The sequence below is a fragment of the Diabrotica undecimpunctata genome, chromosome 3 (assembly GCF_040954645.1).
Source record: "Diabrotica undecimpunctata isolate CICGRU chromosome 3, icDiaUnde3, whole genome shotgun sequence".
Lineage (NCBI taxonomy): Eukaryota > Metazoa > Arthropoda > Insecta > Coleoptera > Chrysomelidae > Diabrotica > Diabrotica undecimpunctata.
The window spans coordinates 174,909,642-174,924,485 of NC_092805.1; positions in this window are offsets into that span (position 1 = coordinate 174,909,642).

Genomic DNA, 14,844 nt, shown 5'->3' on the forward strand with positions numbered 1-14,844 from the left:
CTTTTTAAACAGTGATATATTTTTGTAGTGTTTGTCAAGTTTCAGATATTGTGGGTACCCACCAACATTGATTTGGAAGATTTGGGTGATCAGGTTCTTTTTTTTTTTTTTCAAACAGTTTTATAGTTTTTTTGCTATTTACCACGTTATTCAGGAATTTGAATGTTCAAACAACATTGATTTTATTGGATTTAGCTTTCTTATGCTATTATGGTCTACTACCTTAACATAGATGAAGAAACCTATCCAGGTAAACAAAATGTAATTTGTATAAAACTCTGATACCCCGGTGCTAACATATGGCTTCGAAACCTGGACACTGACAAAGTATGCTAGAATGTTTCGAGCGTAAAGTACTGAGCAAAATATACGGCGCAATAAATGAAAATGGTATATGGCGTAAACCAAATATGGCGATAACTTGGAACTTCACAGACTCTATAAGGACCCACACATAGTAAAAGTAGAAAAGATAAATGAACCCAGTAAATCACACCAGAATATACATGTTCCAAAATCCAGTAGGAAGTAGAACTAGAGAAAGGTCTAGACTAAAATATCTAGACGATGTGAAAGAAGATCTCAAAACAGTTGACATTAGAAGATGGAGAAAAAAGACATTAGATAGGAACGAGTGGAAAACGTACTGAAGCAAGCCAAGGCACAGGAAGGGTTCTAGAGCCATGATTTCTTAAGTTTGACAAGATACCTCCTTTCTTAGAAGTTTCATGGTTATTTGGTTTCCTCTTTAATTATATTCTATGATTCCTAATGTGTTGCTTTGATATCGATTTTGCGTCGTTCCTAGATCCTCTGTATATTATAATGATTGTTGACACTGTCCATTTTATTATTTTTTCCTCTTCCCTTTTTTGTTAGTTTACCTAGATCTGTTGTTGTATGATTTTTGTAGTGGCTTCTGGCTCTTCAAGAACCGCAGTTGGAACTGGAGATGATTTTTGAGTGGTAATAGGGGGTGTCCTCTGGCTTTCTGAGGTACTGCACCTTGTTCGAGATCTTCGAGGCGGGAGAGGGTTAGATTCCTTTAATCTCTTTTTCTCTCGTTCAAGACAAGGTCCATATATCTGCTTATTTTTGCTAATTATTTCAATTGGACCAGCTGCCTGCCCAGTTTCTTTGATAATCTCTTTTAGGATGAGCTTTTCTCTCATGTTGTCTTGTACCCGCTAAACTGTTGTTAAAAGACTGTAAACAAAATCTGCACTCCGTATTGTTAGTGTCTGACTGGGGGGAAGATGTCTTTGTGTGGTTCAATAATAGCTGATATATCGCTCGATTCTGTTGATGCAAGTTAGTTATTGCATTTCTGTTGATGCTTATGACTACCACTCCAAGTCTTGCAGGTGCATTTGCAGTTATCGCAGGTGGGTTGCGTATATTTAGTAGAGGTAGTGCCTACCAAAGACTTGAAGGCACATACCAAGTTGAATTACTATCCTCTACCCTGCGTTGTCGTCTTCGTAAGTTCTTTGACATTTTATACAATAAGTAACAATATCCGTTCAGTACAAAAACCTTGTTTATTTATGTTTATACTTTTGTTTTCTCGATTTTTTAAATAGGCAGGTCTTTTAGCTTGTGAATAGTTTTGGGGATATGGTGCCTCCTTATCTGATTCCCCGTTTGATTTTTATTGGTTTTGTGTTTTCATATATTTTTAGTGAATTGTTTATTGCCCAATATTTATTACACACCAACACTGTTTCAGAAAGAATAATGGAGATATGCAGTGGTATATTGTACTCATTTGCTTTTTCTATTAGAATTGTCATGGTTATCAGCTGGTCTATTGTGCTATAGCCTTTTCTAAATTCATCTTGTTCGTTTGGTTCGTAGTTATCCATTTTTTTTGGTTAATTTGCGGTTACTATGTTAGTTTGTACAGATTTTGTAGATTGCGTTTGTTTCCTTTCTTATGTTTTATTATGGTTATTGGTCCATTTCAATCTTCTGGTAGTATTTTCTATTACACAATTTCATTCTGTAAGACTTGCAGCATATTGATTATATCATCTTCCTCGTATTTTACCATTTTTATGGTAAGTCCATATTTTTTATATCTCTAATTTTCTGTGAAGATCTGTTTTTATGTCGTCTGGTGTTTGTAGCTTTTTATACAGTTCTTTATAGTGAATGTATTTTATTTCTCGTGGTTTTTGTCTTTGATCGTGATTATTTCTATTCTGCCTAATTTGCATTTGAGATATTTCAAATTTCTATTATGATCTATTATCTTTTCGAGCTTGTAGTGTTCTTATTTCTCTTTCCCGAATGGATTTAGGATGTTTTGTATATTTCTCAGAATAGAAAAGGCTATAGCAAATTTCAACAAAATGAGAAGAGTGCTATGTACAAGGGATTTATAATTGGAACTAAGAGTTAGGTTGGTGATGTGCTATGTTTTTTCGACTTTGTTTAATGGACTGGATTCTTGTACCTTGAATGCGACATCAATGAAAAAACTGGAATTATTCGAGCTGTGGGTGTATAAAAGAATTCTGAAAATATCGTCGACAGAACACAAACAGTCACAAACAAAGAGGTTCTGAGAACGATAAATAAAGAAATAGAAATTTTAAATACAAATAAAACAAGAAAATTGGAATATCTCGGACATATTACACGTGGAGATAAATACACCTTGCTGATTATGCAGGGAAAGATCTAAGGAAAGAGAAGCATAGGGAGGCGTAGAATGGCTACGCATTACTACGCAACCTGAGAGAGTGGTACGGATGTACATCAAATGAACTTTTCAGAGCAGCCGTCTCAAAAGTCCGAATAACTATGATGATTGCCGATCTACGCCGCGGAGATGGCACTTGAAGAAGAAGAAGTATATTTCGGTGTACCTTCTTGAATTCCTTTTTTTTCTTTTACCATTCGTTTTTCCATTAATTTATGGCATCGTTTGGTATCCTTTTTATTTTAACTTTTTTTAGTTGCTTCTTTTGTACTAGCATTTTTATGACGGTCTTCGATAATTGGTCGTTAATGTATATTCCATATGTGTTTTAGTACATATTCACTAGATTTAATGTACTTAATTTAAAGTCAGATAAATATTATAAAAACTATTGATTTTAAAGTGAAATTTCCTTAAAAGTGAAGAATAATTATGATTTTTTTTTTATTTTATATCACTACTCACATCATTTAGTAACGATCTAACCTGTCCACTCCTTCGGTAACCTCCAATTTACCAAGAAAGGCATTAAGAAATCTTTATTGATCTTTTAGTAGTCCGTCCACTGGCTATTTATGTTATGTAGTTTAGATTTCTGGTCGTAAATGTTTTGGATTCCTACGAACTGAAAAGAGTACCGATAGCATGGGATTCGTACAGTTATTTAGTTCTCGATGGTAGTGGTTTTTGTGTCGGAAACAGAATACAAAGAAGTGGTTTTATTATAGCCACCGATTATTTTTTTTAATCAATTAGAACAAGTTTTATTTGTTGTACTATTGGAAAAAAGTATATTATTTTCTATTGCTTGGCAGTTTATTAAGGATACGAAATAAAAAGTAAGGGAGATCTAAAACGTGGAGAAAACCAAAAGAAATATTCTATCAAAAAATTAACCCGTAAATATTTGTTTGAACAAAAAGTTTAATATCTATACGGGATTAAAGGAATTATTGACGTCTTAGGGTGAGAGGAGGTTTATTTTATTCACGGTACATGCTCTCGATAGTACTAGAACGAAAAGGACCTACACATAGATGGAGAGAGCTATTGTGAACAAAGTTTAATGAATCCGTATCAGATCAAGAGGCAGAGGAATAGCCAAAGCTACCGTAGTCAAGCTTAGATCGGATGAGGGCTCTGTAGACTCTTAATAAAGTAGTTTCATCGGCACCCCACTGAAGATGACTGAGGGTTACTTTTAAGAACGTTCAGCCTTCTAAAACAAATTGTTTTAAGTTCAGAGATTTGATTCTTTTAATTTAATCTGGAGTCAAATATCAAACCGAGAATTTTACATTGATTATTAACAGAAAGAGGAGAATTTTTGAATAAAATTTGAGGTAAGGGAGTGAAGGTCCTTCTGGAAAATTTTAATAATTTGGTTTTTCTGTGAGAGAGTTATCATCCTAGTTTGTTAGATATATCTTGAAGTAGATTTACTGCACTTTGTATAAGTTTACATGGGGTTGGGACAGATTTACCATGGCAGTAAATGATTAGGTAATCAGCGTATTGAATATATTTCATGGGAGCAGGAAAGGACCTGCAAATTTCATTGATTATAAGAACGAATAGAGTTGAACTTAATACAGATCCTTAAGGGACACCTTGATTTTGAGGGAGAGATTGAGAAAGTTTACCATTGGCAAGGACTTTAAAGGTTCTTCCAGTTAGACCGTTTGTTACAAATGGTAGAATATTACCATTTAAATTATAGTAGGAGAGTTTGTCAATTATTACTTTTCTGGAGACTGAATCATATGCCCCTTCAATGCCAAATATAGTTGATTGTTGATTGCTCGAGAAATGTGTATTTGAAGAAAAAAAAAATGTTTGTCAAGTCTAGACCAGTGGGGTCGGAAGCCGGATGGAGCGTCGGGAATAGAAAGTTTAATATCTATAAAACTCTAGTATAACGTATTCTATGATACTATAACGTGTCCAAAAGCTGATTGTTATGTCTTGTCCAATTTTCGTGTATTTTGTAAAATTGTATAAAAACGTTTAATATATAATGTTAATTTTTGTAAAAAGTTCTTAAGAAAGAAATTTTGGCCTTGCTAATAAAATTCCTGATATAGGTTTAGCTTCGTTCGATAAAGCATTTTAAAAAGTTATCGCTTTAGTACCTTCAGAAAATGCCGTACGGTCTACTTATTCTATAAAATATAATCCTCTTAAAAATTTTACTTAAATGTCGCCAAGATTCCCTGTGCAGTGCTTGTCTGGAAATATTCTAAATAATTTAGAATACCGTTAGGACCTCCCAAGAACTCTAATATTTTCAGTCAAATTTGGAAACGGTATTTTGCCCAGGCAAATTTTTTGTATATAAAAAGGCACCTCTTTCCTTTTTATTCATTCTGTCGATGATTGAGATGTTCAGTTACATTTTACTAGCTCCCTAGTCAAAAAGTGGCTGATACAAGCAAAATGGATCGTAAAATTAAAGGCTGCAAATTTGACAGTTCTTTATCGAAAATCTTCTTTAATGGACATTGCCTTCGAAATTAATAACAAAATAGATAAGTCAGACAGTGAGGACTAACATCTCTGCAAAAATTAAAAAGAAATGGCAGAAATATTGCAGTATTTAATTTACTGGTTCTTACTGTTATACCTTTGAGAATATGGATTAATATTCTGAGAAAGCTTACTAAAAACAAGTAGTAAGCCTATACAGCTTACTACAATCTACAATTTAGTCCACTAAGAGCAACTCAAAATCATCAACTTTTTCATTTAAGTTTTTGTTGTTGAATGTTTCTTTTGGATATTCTTTCTTCTCTCTTTGCCTCCTATTGGTTTGCAGTTTGTTACTTTTGTTGACATAATACACCCAATAATCTACTTTAGTGGTCTTAGTGGTAAAACGAAAACTTAAGTTTTTCGAAGATGAGTAAAAAACACTGAAACATTATGAAATTGTAGAATAATCATTTTCTTCCTCATTTTAAATATTTTTCTTTTTGTTTCAGGTGAGCAGTAATTTTGATACACAACAATTGTATTATTTGGTGAGTTATTTTAAATAACGTGTTACCTTAAATTTATTATATATAATTTGTATCAAATTTGCCTGATACAGGTATGGTGACAGGATAATCTTTTATTTCGCTAAGTTTTCTTCAATTTACTTCCTAATCTTATTTTTCTTCTCCGTCTCCACTCATTTCTGATAGGGTCTTCTGCATCTAAACCTTTCTCCCAGAAGTCTTCTGCCACACAGTCCTTCTATCTTTACATCGGTTTTCCTCTACCTCTCCTTTCATCAACTTCTAACCGCTCTATCCGTAGTCCCACATAATTTTCATTTCTACGTCTGACAAACTATTGCAGTCTTTGTTCTTGAATCTTTTTCGAGAATGTAGTCACCTTGGCTCTTTCCCTAATTCACTCGTTTTTGATCCTGTTCCTTCTAGTCTTACCCAATATCCACCGTAACATTTTCATTTCAGCTACCTCTATCTTCTTTTCCTGAATCTTCTTTTCAGGCCACACTTCACCACCGTAAAATAACGCAGGTCTCACCAGACTCTTGTTAGAGTTTCCTCCACTTCAGTCGGGTGCAGTTGTTGTAGGTATGCTATCCATCTTTGGTAATATAGTTGACGTTTGTCAGATTTTTTATTTCTGTTCTTTGACCTCTTATGAATCTCCAGATTTCTTTGCGAAATCCTAGTAATGCTCCATTTCTATAAACAACTTTTTCCATTGTTATGTCTTTCATTTTCTTATTAGTGTATTTATGTGTCTCATTAGGAACCCTCTTGCACTTTTCTTTCTTTTTTGAGTTAGTATATCTCTATATAGTAAATAGTATCTTATTTATTCTCATTTTCAATGAATTTTCAGTGTTTCTTTAAAACATTCCAAAACCATCGATGATCCATTTGTTCGCCTTCTATGTCTTGTTATAATTTTTTCTGCTAGGTTATTCACTCTTATCTGAGGTCATTTTCCGTATTGTTGTAGTGTCCAATATATTACATACGTATTTATTTCATCTCTCATTAGTTTTTGAAATAATATGTAATGCAGCATTTGTGTACTACCTCTATGATCTGATTCACATTTTATTTTTATCTGATCTTCATTTTTAATTTTATTTGTTTAAAATTTTTTTAGCGTTTCTATTTATTATCTTATTTTCAATTTGTTGCTTTCAAATGTATCTTTTGCTTTGAGAACTTTTATTTAGCTTATGTTATTTAATGGTACTCTAAAGTTCTCTTCTCTCTTTCACCTGATATTTTTCTTCTACTAAATCAAACCACTACAAACATAATCTCCTCCAATAGCCCATAAAAGGATTTTTCATATCTATATTAAAGATTTCTATTAAATGGTAAATTGAGCAGCAAATCTCCTTTACTATATAAAAAACCCCTTCGCAACATCGATGACTCATACATTAAACTGATACTAATTCAGTCGATACACTCCAATCATCTTATCAATGAAAATATCAACCTCCGCACACGTCAGTCCCACCGTATCACCAAAGACGTCGCTGCCCCTTGAATATCGCACAGAAAACATCTATTCATACCCAAAAAGGGTCCTTTTCTATTCAAATGCATATTCAATGCAGTATTCAAAAGCAAGTTCACTTTGTCAAAACATCCCTTTTTGCTCTTTGCTACCTACTGAGGAAAATACCGATTACTTGGATTAATTTAATTGAGAAGCAAATATTTCTTATCGAGGGTTGTAAGGAAGGGCGGATGAAAGATTTCTGCCGTATGGGGTGGGTAATGAAATTATTTAATATTTAATTCAATAAACATTGAGTTATGGGACGAATCTTAATCTTTTTATTGTTAATTTATTTGTTAAAATATTGACTTTATGTTAAAATTCTCACACATTTTAATATAAAAATATTTAAGTACAAGGTTTAAATATACTTGTGGAGCAATTCACAGAACATTGAAGAATTTCACAGACAAGAAATAGTACATTCATTACACAAATATAATGGCACACATATCTCATACATGGATGTGAAAACTAAGAAATGATAAAAAGAAATAAACACACTAAGAAACATCACACTTCACACTAAGAAACATTCCCAGCTCACTTGGCCTAGTTAAATATTATCCCTTCTGGGGTATGCTCATGCGATAATATATCACACACAATGTGACATCAACCATATTCTTTTTAAGTGCGATAAACATAGGTATAAAACAGATCAGCTGTATTCAAAACTATCAGAACTTAAAATTCAGACTCCCATAAACATCACCCATTTACTCTCCTTAGATAGTAGAGAAGTATACGAACTAATATGTAACTTTTTATTTAAAGTTGGTTACATTATCTAAAAACTAATATCTTACATTACAATTCTGTGGGTAAAGGACTAGTTTCCAAGCCAACTCGCCAAACACACACACACACACACACACACACACACACACACACACACACACACACACACACACTAAGAAATAAAGATTTCTTAGAAGAGTCAAAAGCAAAAAAATATTTTCTTTTTTCCACCAGATCTAATCATTACTAGTCTTTCACTTCTATTTTTTGTTTGGTAGGTTTTTCTTTGGATTATTATTGATAGTATTCCTAAACATATTTTTTATTTTCATTAAGTTTTCATGCACTTGTGTATGATTTTTTTTATTTATTCCTTGATATTCTTTTTCTAGTTTACTGCTATAATTCAACCTTTATTGTTTTTTGTCATTAAGCTTAGCTCAGTTTGTTATAATTTTTGGTTGTTTTTAGTCTATTCTATGGAGATTTTTGCCAAGAATATTAATTTTTGGCACCTTAAAACGATGCAAAAAAGTTTACCACTTTTATCCCCGGGCTTACCCCTACAACCCCCCTCGTAGGGGAATAAAAACGCAAAAAAATCGATTTATCAAGAATCTGTACACCGTAGAAAAAAATATTTCAAATAAAAAATGTAGCTGAGACAATTTTAAACAAACATTATTATTATCACTTTTTTTGTAGAATGAACAGTTCTCTCAGAAACGACGCTTACAGTGACCGTTGATTTTGAATGTCAGTTACGTGCGCGGAATCAATGTTCAGTAAAATTTGTAAAAAATGGTGTCAACGGTAAAAATTTGATATCTTTTGATTTGAGTGTTCTATCAACAAAAATCAAGATACGATTTAATGGTAAAGAGTTTAGCATATGCAATTTTTGTATTTTGCTGCAAGTGAACTTAGATTTTATGAAGGTATTTATAAAGGTAAATATAAAGGTAAATAAACGTGGCGCGATTTTTGTTATTTTTTATGAGTTTTATGAGATCGATACAATATATGCTTTTTATTGGCTGGCCACTATAAAGTTTCGATTACTAGAGTCTAACCTTTAAAACCTATGACATGAAATTTTAGTTTTGAGTTTTGGCAACAAATGTGACGCATTTGAAATATGCTTAAAAAGCGCTGAATTTAAACGTTCACGTAACAAACAACCTAAAATGTTTAAAACTTTTTTTTCAATAAAACTAGTTCGTTTTTCAAAAGAACCAAACATCTGCTATAAACTACCCAAAGCCGTCTTATTGGAGGCATTTGCCATGACGTGCGATTGGTTGAAATGTAAAACATTAAATTCTGCGTTTTTATTCATGTTTCAAATGCCTTATGTTTGTTGCCACAACTCAAAATTGAAATTTCATGTCATATTTTTTAAAGATTAATCTCTTAAAATGGATTTTTTTACTATGACTGGTCAATGAAAGTGATCAATTTTATCGATCTTACGAGAATTTTAAAAAATGGCAAAAATCGCGCCACGTTTATTTATTTATCACCTTTATAAAAACTGAGTATATTTCCGACGTCATAAAAAACTGCATACGCATACTGCACTATTTACCTTTAAAACGCATCTTAATTTTTGTCGATAGGACATTTGGATCAAAATATATCGAATTTTTACCGTCGAGCTGATACAAATTTTATTGAACATTGATTTCGCACGCGTAATTGACGTTCGAAATCGCCGGTTGCTTCAAGCATTGTTTCTGAGAGAACGGTTCATTTTACACAAAAAGTGCCAATAAACATTTTTGTTTAAAATTATATCAGTTACATTTTTTATTTGAAACATTTTTTTCTACAACGTATATTATCTTGGTAAATCGATAAAATCTGTTTTTAACTCTCCTACTAGGAGGGTTTTAGGAGGAAGCTCGGGGGTAAAAGTGGTAAACTTTTTGTTTTCCCATCTTTTCACGGTTTGAGTATGGGAGTCACATTTGAAAATTTTCGCGACTGTTGTAATTGACCAACCAAAAAGATCCCCAGGTCCTAAGAGTCTTGGGCCTGCCACCTTTCTAGCCAATTAATCAGAAATGCGGTTGCCTTTATTCGTATTGTGTCCTTTAACCCACCTCAGATAATGGTATTACCATCCGAAGCTTGAGGTAGTGGCTCTTGACATTCTATTACTAACCTTGATGTGACTCGTGGTATATTCTAGGTTGCTAGCGCTTGTCTGCCATCTGTACAAATTAATATAGTTTTCCCGGCTATATCTTCTTGGCTTATCTCTTTTGCAGCCATGGTGATACCAGCCAGTTATGTCTAAGCTACGTTGGCATTTTTACCCATACCCCACTTTATTCTTAGGTTCAGTGATCTGGAGTATATCCCACATTCTTCCTTCTTCTATTTTGGAGCTATTGGTGTATATGCAATACGCATTTGTCACGTTTGTCTCCCTATACTGTCTTGTTTCGATTTTGTAGGGTCCTTTAAAAACAAACTTTGGTTTGATTGAGTCGCAGCCTGTCTGTAGCAGGGGTAGGGCATCCAGCTCTCCCCGCCAGAAAGTGCCCTGCATTTAGCGATGTAAAGAGTTGAAGAGATGTAAAACAACATACCATTAGGCTCGTTCCATTTGATTCATTTAGCTCGGAATCTAGAGCAACGCATCTTCATCATTTACTTTGCCCATAGTTGGAACAATTATGAAAAATAATTGCGAAAAAAAAAACAAAAAAAATCCATTACAATACAACACGCAATATACGACAAAATTTTCATAGAGGAACGGTATTATGCACTTGAAAGTATGAATATCTGTTTTTTTCAAAAAGTCTATTCACACTACGACATGTTTTGTCTTTATTAAGGCTTCTCAGGAAATACCAAATAGAGACTCAAAGAGAAAAATGCAGAATCCTCAAGGGCTATCTATTTAGTGTTATGTTAATCAGTGGTATCATTTCTTTTCGTTAAAATCCATTTTCGATATGCTGCACAAGGTTTAGTATTTGACCGCAGCAAGACTTTCCAGTTCTAAATCCAGCTTGGTCAATTATCGGTGTCTCATCAATGTTGACAGATAGTCAATTGAGAATCATTCACTCAAACACTTGTAGAAAGTTCGCACAGTAAAGAAGCTGGTCAAACAGTTTTTGGCTTTAATTGACATTTATCCTGGCTTCAACAGTGCCGTTACTCTCGAGATTTGCTTTTTTGAAAGTATTGGAAATCCTTAAAAGTAATGAAAATGCTTAAAAGGAACTCTTTCACGGTTTAGCGCAGCTAATAGATTGGATGTGTGTTTTGGCGATAGGATCTATTTTTTTTTGTTAATCACGCTATTCTTACACAGACCAACATATTTTCAGGTTTATCCATCATCTCTATATCCCACTATTGAAAGAATGTGGTACCTTTGGTTCGTGTTTTAGTTGAAAATATTTTTGTTTTACCCATATCTCCAGGTCCTCACCATTTTGTTTCGTCTGTTTATAATCCCACGTAGTGTTGTGACAATTAGAATCTCCGATTACAATTTTATATTTTGGTTATTGCGGTTGGTTTACTTTCATAACTTTTTGGTATTGAAAATTAAATGTTTTCGTATATAATATCATCATTTTCTTCTTCTTGATGTGCCTATCCGTTACGAATGTTGGCGATCATCATGGCAATCTTTATCTTATCTGCAGCAGCGCGGAAAAGCTGCACAGATGTTGTATTGAACCAGATTCTGAGGTTCTTTAACCAAAATCTTCTTCCACTTCCTGGACCTCGTTTTCCAAATATTTTTTCTTGCAGGATGGCTTGAATTAGAGCATATCTGGATTTATTTCGCATAATATGTGAATTGTAACTTTCGAGATTTGAAACCTCTCGGTTCTTATTCATTCTTCTGAGGACCTCCTCATTTGCGACTCGGTAAGTCCACGGGATCTTAAGTATTCTCCGATATAGCCACATCTGAAATGCTTCCAGTTTTTTGCACATATCTTCGTTCAATATAATATCATAAGAGAGAAAATTTTGCCGGCAAAATTTTTGACTGGTATGAAAGTTGCCTGGCAATTTTCGCGAATTAAATTTTGACAGTTAAATCATGAGACGTCAGTCGAGATTTGAAGTTTATTGAAATATTATTTCAATGTATTTGATAAATATAATTATACTCTTTTTGTTTTTGAAAGATTAATGCAAATTGCTTTTTTTGTTTTTTTTTTGGTGAAATATTTATTTTTCAACTTTACAGCCCATTTTCTATATATACTCATAATCATCTTCTATTTCACATCTGTCAGCGATAAATACAACTTAGTTTTCTCTTAGTGACTCACTCTTATGAAAGGAAAATGAAAATCTCTAATTTATAGCAACCGCTTAAGACTTTATCCAGTTCATTCTTATCGAATACCACCCCAATATCTCACATCCTCCTACTCTTATACGTCATAGTCACCATCTATCACCTCCGGATCACACCCCGTACATCAGTTATGTTTATCCCGCCAATATATTCGGCGACTGTAATCAGCTGTGACGCTCTAACTCAGAACGCAGAACAAGAGCGAGTCCAGAGTGTATGTCTGAGTCACCGTTCCTGTGTTTACCCCCCTTCACTACTCCCCCAGGCCCACGCGACCACCCTTAACACAGGGGCAGCATCGAACCCTTAGCCCTTCATTCGCGGTGTCTAATCACTCTTTGCAGTGTGTGTACGGAATTTTACTATGATCAGATCGGCTAAAAACTCGTATCGATGCATTGTTTTTGTTTTGTGCAGTGATTTTTGGTGGGATATTGCCGAATAAGTGCGGAAAATGTAGAAATTTGTGTTGTTTTGTTTGTGAGTAGTGAGCACGTGGTGATTTCGACAAGATCGATATTCGGCTTGAGGGGTTTTCCCGCTTAATTACGGGAAACTCTCGACACACTGTCTCGACGGGGATTATTTGGTATAAAAGATGGCATTCGGAATAATTTGTTGATACAAGACTTATAAAATAATATCAGATATATCTACATTTTGTGGAAAATAATTTCCTAACCTTACATTGTAGAAGCAGTATGATTCATATTTAGGTTTTAAGAATGAAACGGAAATATACGAAACTAATTCGGAGCAGATGTCGTGTCTGATGCACTTGTAAGGTTTGTTTTGATTCTGGTGGAACTATTTCGAACCGGTGAAAGTGAATTCGGAACCGTTTCACAGTTCAAAAAGAGTTCTGAACGAAATTATTATATTTATTATTATTTTTAATATTGTAATTAGAGGTATTGTAGGTATTTAGGTAATTTTTAGCACTTTAGTTATTTTGGTATACGGGGAACGACAAAATATTCTTATGAATGTAATATAATAAATAAACATCTATATATTTTTTATGTACTCTTCTCGTTGGAGATTGTTATTTTAATCTTGAGATTATATTCTTCTTCTTCTTCCTCTTTATAAGCAATTCTGCTTGTTTATTGGCGGATTAATACCTATATGGAAGGTTGTCACTCCATCTTTTGCGCCATTGTCCGATACTTCTGAAGATTGGTGACTTATCTCTTGCTATTTTGACGACACGGGTCTCCTCCATTCTGCTTATGTGGTTATTCCATATTTTTTTTTTTCTATTTTGTTTCTATTCATTTATACACTGTACGTGTATATTATGGCTATTTCCTGTCCTAACCTAAGATTGAAATTCTTCTAATGCCTTCACTTCTTTTTCGATCTCAGCGTATTTTCTGTAATTCTTCTCGGTACTCTCATATCTGCCGTTTCAAGTAGCCTTTGCGCTGTGGCTGTGTCGGGTCTTGTTCTGAGGTAGTCATTATTCAGTCTTACGCTGGCTATAAATTCTTGATTTCATCTCTTTGTTAATGTCTGTTTCGCCATATAGTGTTTTTAAGGCATTCTGCGAATCTAGTTGCTTTTTTGTACTTGATCTCTAACGTCTTTTCCAGATCTTCATAGCTAGACAGTGTAATTCCCAGGTATTTTATTTCTATTACTTGTTCAATACTGATGCCGTCAATTTCTATTTTACATCTGGTTGGTTATTTGCTGACTACTATTATTTTAGTTTTCTGAGATACGATTGTCATATTAAATTCTTTTGCTCTAATATTAAATCTGTGTCTCTACTGCGTCACTATTGCGTTTCTCTGTTTTCCATTCTGCATCCTCTTCCTTTGTTAACGGTTTTGATGATTTCATCCATGATCAAATTGAAGAGCATGGGGCTCAATCAATCCCCTTGTCTTATTCCGCTGCCTATTTCTATAGGTTGTATAAGTTGTCCATCTATTCTGACTTCCATTTTGTTGTTTTGGTAGATAATATTTATAATATTTAGGGGAACTTCTCTATTATACAGAAGATGGATTACATATTTGAGTCTTACTCTGTTAAACGCTTTCTTTAGGTTAATCAGACAGAGAAATGCTGGTCTATTATACTCTAGTGATTTCTCAGTAATTTGCTTTATAACGAATATTGCATCTGTACACGATCTTCCACTACGAAAACCCTGTTGTTCATCTGCTAAACTTATCCTGATTTATTAGCACTTGTAAAATTTTAGTTGTAAGTTTTAGCGTTGTATTTAACAAGTTTATACCTCTATAGTTTTCTGGCTGTTTTTTATATCCTTTTTTGAATAGTAGAATTAGTTCGCTCCTTCTCCATTCTTCCGGTATTGTATTGTGTTTTATAATTTTATTAATTAATGGTGTTAATGTTCTGTCATTGTTGCTCCACAATATTTCAGTAACTCGTTTGGTATCCCGTCTTTACCTGCTGCTTTTCTGTTCTTCAGGTTTTCAAGTATTTGCCGAACCTCCTTTACATTTATATTAAGTTCTTCGTTTGAGGTAAT